Here is a 7386-nt window from a genome sequence, read left to right as displayed (position 1 = left end):
TGATCAAAATTTGGGCACTTGGCAACTGGCATGTATTATCCTGGGGACATGTCATCACCATCTGTAACCTTTCCAGTTGGCTTCCGACAAGCAGTCAATGGGGAAAGCCAGATTTGCTTAATGACTGCATGATTCACTTAACAACCTCAGTGATTCATTTAATATATGTGGCAAAAAAGGTTGTAAAATGGGGCACAACTCACTTAACAATTGTCTTGCTTAGCAATGGAAACCTTTGGCTCAGTTGTAGTCCTAATTCAAGGACTACCCATATTCCACAATATCACAACAGCAGCAGCATTCCAAACACCATTGATGTCAGTAGTTATAGTGTATACCTTTTTTTTAATGAAAATTATCAGCACTTTTGATCAGTGATGTCATCAAAGTAAACAAATCCACGTGGTGTTGATTATGTCAGCAGATCATGGCCCTATGCAGAAGTAACCGCCCTATTTTCAGATAAGGCGAGCGGAAGTGACGTGTTGGCCTAAGCCCATCAGGATAAGCAAGAGTAACCCTAGCAACCCTATTTTCAGATAAGACGTCTTGAACCTAACCCCATCAATAAGTCAAGGCAGTCAAGCCTCTGGGTACATGATTAGCTTAACCCTAGACTAATTCTATGGACATTCAAAACAAACAGAATAAGCTAAATAAAGTAAATAATTAACAGAGGCCTGTGCTTTTGGGAAACAAGCCCTACTTTGGGGAGCTGTGAAATACCGTATTTTTCCGACCATAAGACGCACCTGACCATAAGACGCACCCAGTTTTTAGAGCAGGAAAACAAGAAAAAAAATATTCTGAACCAAATAGTACCGATATACTAAAACAGGGCTTTTCAACCTTTTCATCCATTGTACCACTTTTAGGACAAGGCAATGTCCGAGTACCACCAGTGGCCCAGCAAGGTGTCAAAAACTTGACCCTCCCCAAAAAAGGAAAAAAAATGATACAGGTAGTCCTCGACTTACAATGATTCACTTAGTGACTGTTCAAAGTTACGACAGCACTGAAAAAAGTGACTTATGACCATTTTTCACACTTATAACCATTGCAGCATCTCCAGGGTCATGTGATTCATGGCAATCAATTCATATTTATGATGGTCACATTGTTCCAGGGTCATGTGATCGCCTTTTGCAACCTTCTGACAAGCAAAGTTAGTGGGGAAACCAGATTCACTTAACAATCATGTTACTAATTTAATTTCTCTCTCTCTTTCTCTTTCTCCCCCTCTCTCCCCCTCCCTCTTTCTTTCTCTCTGCTCTCTCTCCCTCTTTCTCTCTCCCTTTCTCTCTCTCTCCCTCTTTTTCTCTTTCCCTCTATTTCTCCTTTCTCTCTCTCCCTCTATTTCCCTCTCTTTCTTTCTCCTCTATTTTTCTCTTTCCCTCTATTTCTCCCTCTTTCTCTCTCTCCCTCTATTTCCCTCACTCTTTCTTTCTCCTTGTCTCTCTCTCCCTTTCTTTCTCTCCCTCTCTCTTTCCCTCTCCCTCTTTCTCTCTCTCCCTCTATTTCTCTCCCTTTCTTTCTCCTTCTCTCTCTCTACCTCTTTGTCTCCCTCCCTATTTCTTTCTCCTTCTCTCCCTCCCTCTCTTTCTCTCCCTCTCTTTCTCTTTCTAGCTTTCTCTATCTCCCTCCCTCTTCCATTGTCCCTTCTTTCCTTCCTTCCTTTCTTCCTTCCCTCCCTCTTTGTCCTTCCCTCTCTGTGTTAGAGCAGTACCCGTGGAGGTGGTCCTGCGGCCCGGCTTTCTCTTGCAGAAAGCAAGCTGAAACAGAGCGAGGGAGATTGCCAGGAATGCGAATCGGCCAATCTTGCGCTCCTGCAATCTCCCTTACTTGGTTTCAGCTTCCCTTGCTACAAGAGAAAGCAGGCTGAAACGAAGCGAGGGAGATTGCACCAGCACGAGATCGGCTGATTCGCGTTCCTGGCAATCTCCCTCACTCCATTTCAGCCTGCTTTCTCTTGTAGCAAGGGAAGCTGAAACCGAGCAAGGGAGATTGCAGGAGCGCGAGATCGGCGTTTCTCAGCACGTGCCGATTTGTGCTCCTGGCAATCTCCCTTGTTTTCCACTTGCAGAGGTTGGGGCTGGCCATACAGATCACCTTCAGACCATAAGACGCACCCTCGTTTCCCCCCCCCACACTTTTGGGGAAAAAAGTGCATCTTATGGTCTGAAAAATACGGTAATAATAAAAAAAATGCTTTTTATTTCTAATCATTCTAGCCTAATGATGCTTTTAATTTTTGTGGAGTTTTAAAAATCAGCACCTCAAAAGCAGGGAAAAAAGGACGCCCTAAAAGGCAGCCAGGGCTTGTATTTAACCCCTTTTTTTCTAAAAGGTATTTATTTCTAGAAGGTTTTAAAATCATTTTCTCGAATGCAGGGTGGGGGAAAAAACACCATTTAAAACCCGCAGCCGGTTTTTACCTTTGTAAAAATCTAAAGTCACATATTTTGTCAATTGAGCCCTCAAATCCACATGTACATGCAACCGTACAAAACACGGTCTTAATACAATTTATTCTGCACCCCCTACAGCAAAAAGACAAGGAATATTAACAGGAATTAAAATGCTCACAAGGGACAACCAGCCAGGTGGGGAGTAGACTTGTTCAGGCATGTTAGGGCTGGGGATCCGGGCATGCGTGTTTGTGCCTGATAGTAAAAAAGGGGGTTAGGCCTTGTTCGGGACATGCCTGGGCATGTCATACCCCGTGATTCTGGACAGGTGCAAGGCTCAAGGACGTGTCATAGCATGCGTGGGGGAGATTGTACAGGCAGGTTTGAACAGCTAGCGATTTAATTCCATCAGTCTTTTAAAGATGGCAAATACTGATGGAGATTTGTTTGATGTAAATTTGACCCCCAAACCTCCCAAGCATGGGCGTAGAATAAGAAAAGGACCTGAGCTATATGGTTTCATTGAAGACAACAAACTTATAAAGCCTTGTTGTTGCAGATTCTGCAAAACATCAAATGGTAAGTAAATATAAAAATTAAGAATACAGTATTTTGATTAGTTGAAACAGCTAGACTAATTCTACCTTATTTCCTGTTTTAGAAACCGTGGAATCTCAAAATGTCAGCATGCCTCAGATTCTGAAAGCGTGTATCATTAAAATGTTACACCATTATTTAATGGGGTGTCTACAATCAGATGAAGACCATGCGGATGGTACCAGTGAAACAGCTTATTAGCAGCTTATGCTTTAGACTTTCTATGCCTCATGTTCTCTGGGTCATCATCAGTATTTCTGACAAAGTGAATAACCTATATTTCACCAGGGATTCCCTTGGTGAGCTCAAGAAATTCATACATCATATAGCACGTATGTGAAAACCACTGTCATTAATGTCAAAGATTGAAGCCGAATTGCCATTGTCTCTGAAGAGGTTCATATGACAGAATGTAACAGAAATTGATTACAAGAAACAACGCTATGAAATTTATAATAAAATGTGCTTTACAAATCACATGAAAGATGTATTAAGTTTTTTCTTTTGGTGGCCCTCTGTTTAACCTTGTTAGGTGTTAAACATAGAGATACAATTTAATCAAAGCTCATGTGATATTGTCCAATCAGGTTTTCCTGATGAGGCAGGGGGGGGGGCAGTTTTGCAAAAGGTGAGAAAAACTCACTAACTCTGATGGGATTAATTTGTGACATCAACAGCCTGTATAAAAGCATGTCCCTTACTGGGACAGTCACGTCTGCTGGCTTCTGTCATACCCATACCTTTCAGAGCCATTTGATCTGCTAAGAACAACCTTTTCAGAATGAATCCTACTAATGTAAGTAGTTTATGCCTAATTTTTGAAACACTTAGATGCAAAATGGAGTTTGAAACATTCTTGTCTGCTTGCTTGTTTGTCTGATTGCTTGTTTTTTTTCACTAGAATGAATTGACAAACTCAGAATGTTTGAGGGTATATGAAGGTATTTGTCTTTCATACTTTCATACATTTAGATTCTTATAAACATTTCTTCAACAATTCTGAATGTTGGGTTTTTTTCTTTTCCTTCAGAATGGGAGGATGACCAACCATTTGTGGATTTCACAATTCCAACAGAGTGCCAAGGAGTCCGAGGTAATAGCCAAAAGCCTTCCACAAGCTACGCAGCACGAATGCTGTTAGGTGGTATAATATCTAGCATTTTACCCAACTACAAAACCATTAGTATTATTTTTTAGAAACTAAAGGGAGGAGGGGTGGTATTACATTATTAGGAATGTTGGTGATAGCCTTTTGTTTGTTTGTTTGTTTCACCAGAGCCGGCCTGCAAAAAAGCAAAAATGCATGGAGGTGAACTTCCTGCATCCCCAGCAGGCAGCGATAGTTGTGAATCTATGCCTGTATCTCAACCAGAAGAGGAGATAAGTCATTCTATGCCCCCCGCTACAAGCCCCTAACTCTGCAAAGTCTCAGAATATGAACGATGTTTATCTGGATATGATGCAAGCATGGGAGAAGCCTATCCGAAATTTCAGGGCTGTGGAACACTATCATCAATATAGATTTGCTAATCTTGACCGAATCCAGTCTTTTGTAGATGCTATAGAGGCTATCCATAATGCGGTACAGACTCTTTTGAATAATGTTGCCAGGGACATAGGTCCAAACAATTTCATTCAACTTCAGTTTGATGCTCAAAATCAATAGAATAGAATAGAATAGAATAGAATAGAATAGAATAGAATAGAATAGAATAGAATAGAATAGAATAGAATAGCTACATGACTTAGGCCTGGGGTACTTGCGAGACCACCTGCTTCCATTGGCAACCTCCCATTGTCCGGCTCGCTCCCACAGAGTTGGCCTCCTCAGGGTTCCATCGGCTAGGCAATGCCAGCTGGCGACCCCCATGGGGAGAGCCTTCTCTGTGGGCGTGCCAACCTTCTGGAATGAACTGCCTCCAGAGCTGTGGACGGCCCCTGACCTTCGGTCCTTCTGCCGTGACCTGAAGACCTGGATTGAGTGAGGGGTGTTTCCCTGCCGCCTTGAAAGAGGTGGTGGTGAGGCCCCTCCTCAAGAAACCTGCTCTGGACCTAGCTATTTTGAATAATTTTCGTCCTGTCTCCAACCTTCACTTTCTTGCGAAGGTTGTTGAGAGCATGGTGGCATGGCAGCTCCCATTGGTCCTGGAGGAAACTGAGTATCTGGATCCGTACCAATCAGGTTTCAGGCCCGGGTACAGCACGGAGATGGCACTGGTCGAGCTGGTGGATGATCTCTGGCGGGCTCGGGATAGGGGTTATTCCTCTGTTCTGGTCCTATTGGACCTCTCAGCGGCTTTTGATACCATCGACCATGGTATCTTGCTGCGACGTCTTTGGGGGTTGGGAGTGGGAGGCACTGTTTTGCGGTGGTTCTCCTCCTACTTCTAGGGCCATTCACAGACGGTGTTGGCAGGAGGACAGAGGTCAACCCTGAAGCTCCTTGATTGTGGGGTGCCTCGGGTCGGTCCTCTCTCCCCTCCTGTTCAACATCTATATGAAACCACTGGGTGAGATCATACATGGTTTAGGAGTGAGGTATCATCAATATGCTGATGATACCCAGCTTTTCATCTCCACCCCGAACCAACCCAGTGATGCCCTCGACGTGATGTCCCATTGCCTGGAAGCGGTATGAATCTGGATTGGGAAGAACAGGCTCCAGCTCAACCCGGCCAAGACCAAGTGGCTCTACATGTCGGCATCTTGTGTTGTCCAAGATTTACCATCTTTGGTTATGGGGGAGAGGTGTTGCCTCCTGTTGATAGGGCGCACAACTTAGGCGTCCTCCTGGATGCACGACTTGACTTAGATCATCATATAGGAGCCGTGGCCAGGGGGGCATTTGCCCAGGTTCGCCTGGTGAGCCCGTTGCGCCCCTATCTGGACCGAGATGCCTTACGTACAGTCACTCATGCACTCGTTACCTCCCGTATAGATTACTGTAACGCTCTCTACATGGGGCTGCCCTTGAAGACCACCAGGAGGCTTCAGCTGGTGCAGAATGCGGCTACACGGGTTGTGATGGGAGCATCCCGATACTCCCATATTACACCCCTCCTGCATGGGTTACATTGGTTGCCGGTTGTCCTCCGGGTGAGGTTCAAGGTGCTCGTTCTTACCTATAAAGCCCTACATGGCTTAGGTCCGGGATACTTACAGGAACGACTTCCCTCTGCCCTGCGTGCTCACACAGAGAGGGTTCCTCAGGGTGCCATCGGCTAGACAGTGTCGGCTGGCGACCTCCAGGGGGAGGGCCTTCTCTGTTGGGGCGCCTGCCCTTTGGAATCAGCTCCCCCGAGAACTTCGGATGGCCCCAGATCTCCGGTCCTTTCGTCACGACCTAAAGATGTATCTTTTCCAAGTGGGCGACCTGGACTGAGGATGGGGGGTTTTAATATTGTTTTAATTTATTGGTTTTAATAATTAATTATGGGGCTTTGTAATTTAATTCTTTTTTAATATTTGTATTACTGTTTTTTATAGCTGTTTTATTGTTGTGAGTCGCCCTGAGTCCTTCGGGAGATAGGGCGGCATTTAAGTACAATCAATCAATCAAGAAAAAAAGAAAGAAAGAAAGAAAGAAAGAAAGAAAGAAAGAAAGAGAAAGAAAGAAAGAAGAAAGAAAGAAAGAAGAAAGAAAGAAAGAGAAAAAGAAAGAGAAAAAGAAAGAAAGAAAGAAAGAAAGAAAGAAAGAAAGAGAAAGAAAGAGAAAGAAAGAAAGAAAGAAAGAAAAAGAAAGAAAGAAAGAAAGAAAGAAAGAAAGAATGTTCCAACAAGCGGGCCTGGACTGACTATGGTTTTAAATTTGGCTTTTATTGGGTTAAATTATCATTTATTTATTACTTCCATTGTTTAATTCTTTTTTAAATTTTGTACTTTATGTTTTTTAATTTTTTATTGTTGTGAGCCGCCCCGAGTCCATGGGGAGAAAGGCGGCATATAAATTTAATAAATCTAAATCTAAATCTTAGGAGGCGTGTGAATGATTTAAATGCTGATGATTTTCTGACCAGTGTTGAAAATCTGCTTCAAAGCAAGGCAGAGATATTGTGTGGTGGGGTAATTTACTATTAGTGGTTACTATTGTAAAGAACAGGGAGGGGGATGGGCTTAGGAAGTTAAACACTGTACTGCTCAGCAGAGTGCTGAAGTAAAAAAGACAACACCTAGTAGATTTAAATGTGGAAGGTGAATTTCTATGTTTTGCCAGCTGTTTGCTCTATCTGATTGGTGTGGATGATAGAAATCAAGAAATTATTACCAGGGCCAGGGAACTTCACAGCAGGCTGGGTGTTTCCACAGAAAACAGGATCGACTTTTCTCAGATACACCTGTTTGAAGAAGATTTAAGGGTCACTATAAAGATCTTGTTTTATAT

General features: G+C 43.3%; 1 long non-coding RNA gene across 1 annotated transcript; it reads left to right on the top strand.

The window, feature by feature from the left end:
• The first annotated feature begins 2495 nt into the window (after positions 1 to 2495).
• On the top strand, positions 2496 to 6973 carry LOC310642599. The gene is made up of 2 exons (XR_014492936.1): positions 2496 to 4098; positions 4282 to 6973. It is a non-coding gene; the product is annotated as an uncharacterized lncRNA (long non-coding RNA).
• Positions 6974 to 7386: the final 413 nt, after the last annotated feature.

Source organism: Vipera ursinii (genome assembly GCF_947247035.1).
Source record: "Vipera ursinii genome assembly, chromosome: 6".
Taxonomy (NCBI): Eukaryota; Metazoa; Chordata; class Lepidosauria; order Squamata; family Viperidae; genus Vipera; species Vipera ursinii.
This window is presented reverse-complemented; position numbering and strand designations above follow the sequence as displayed.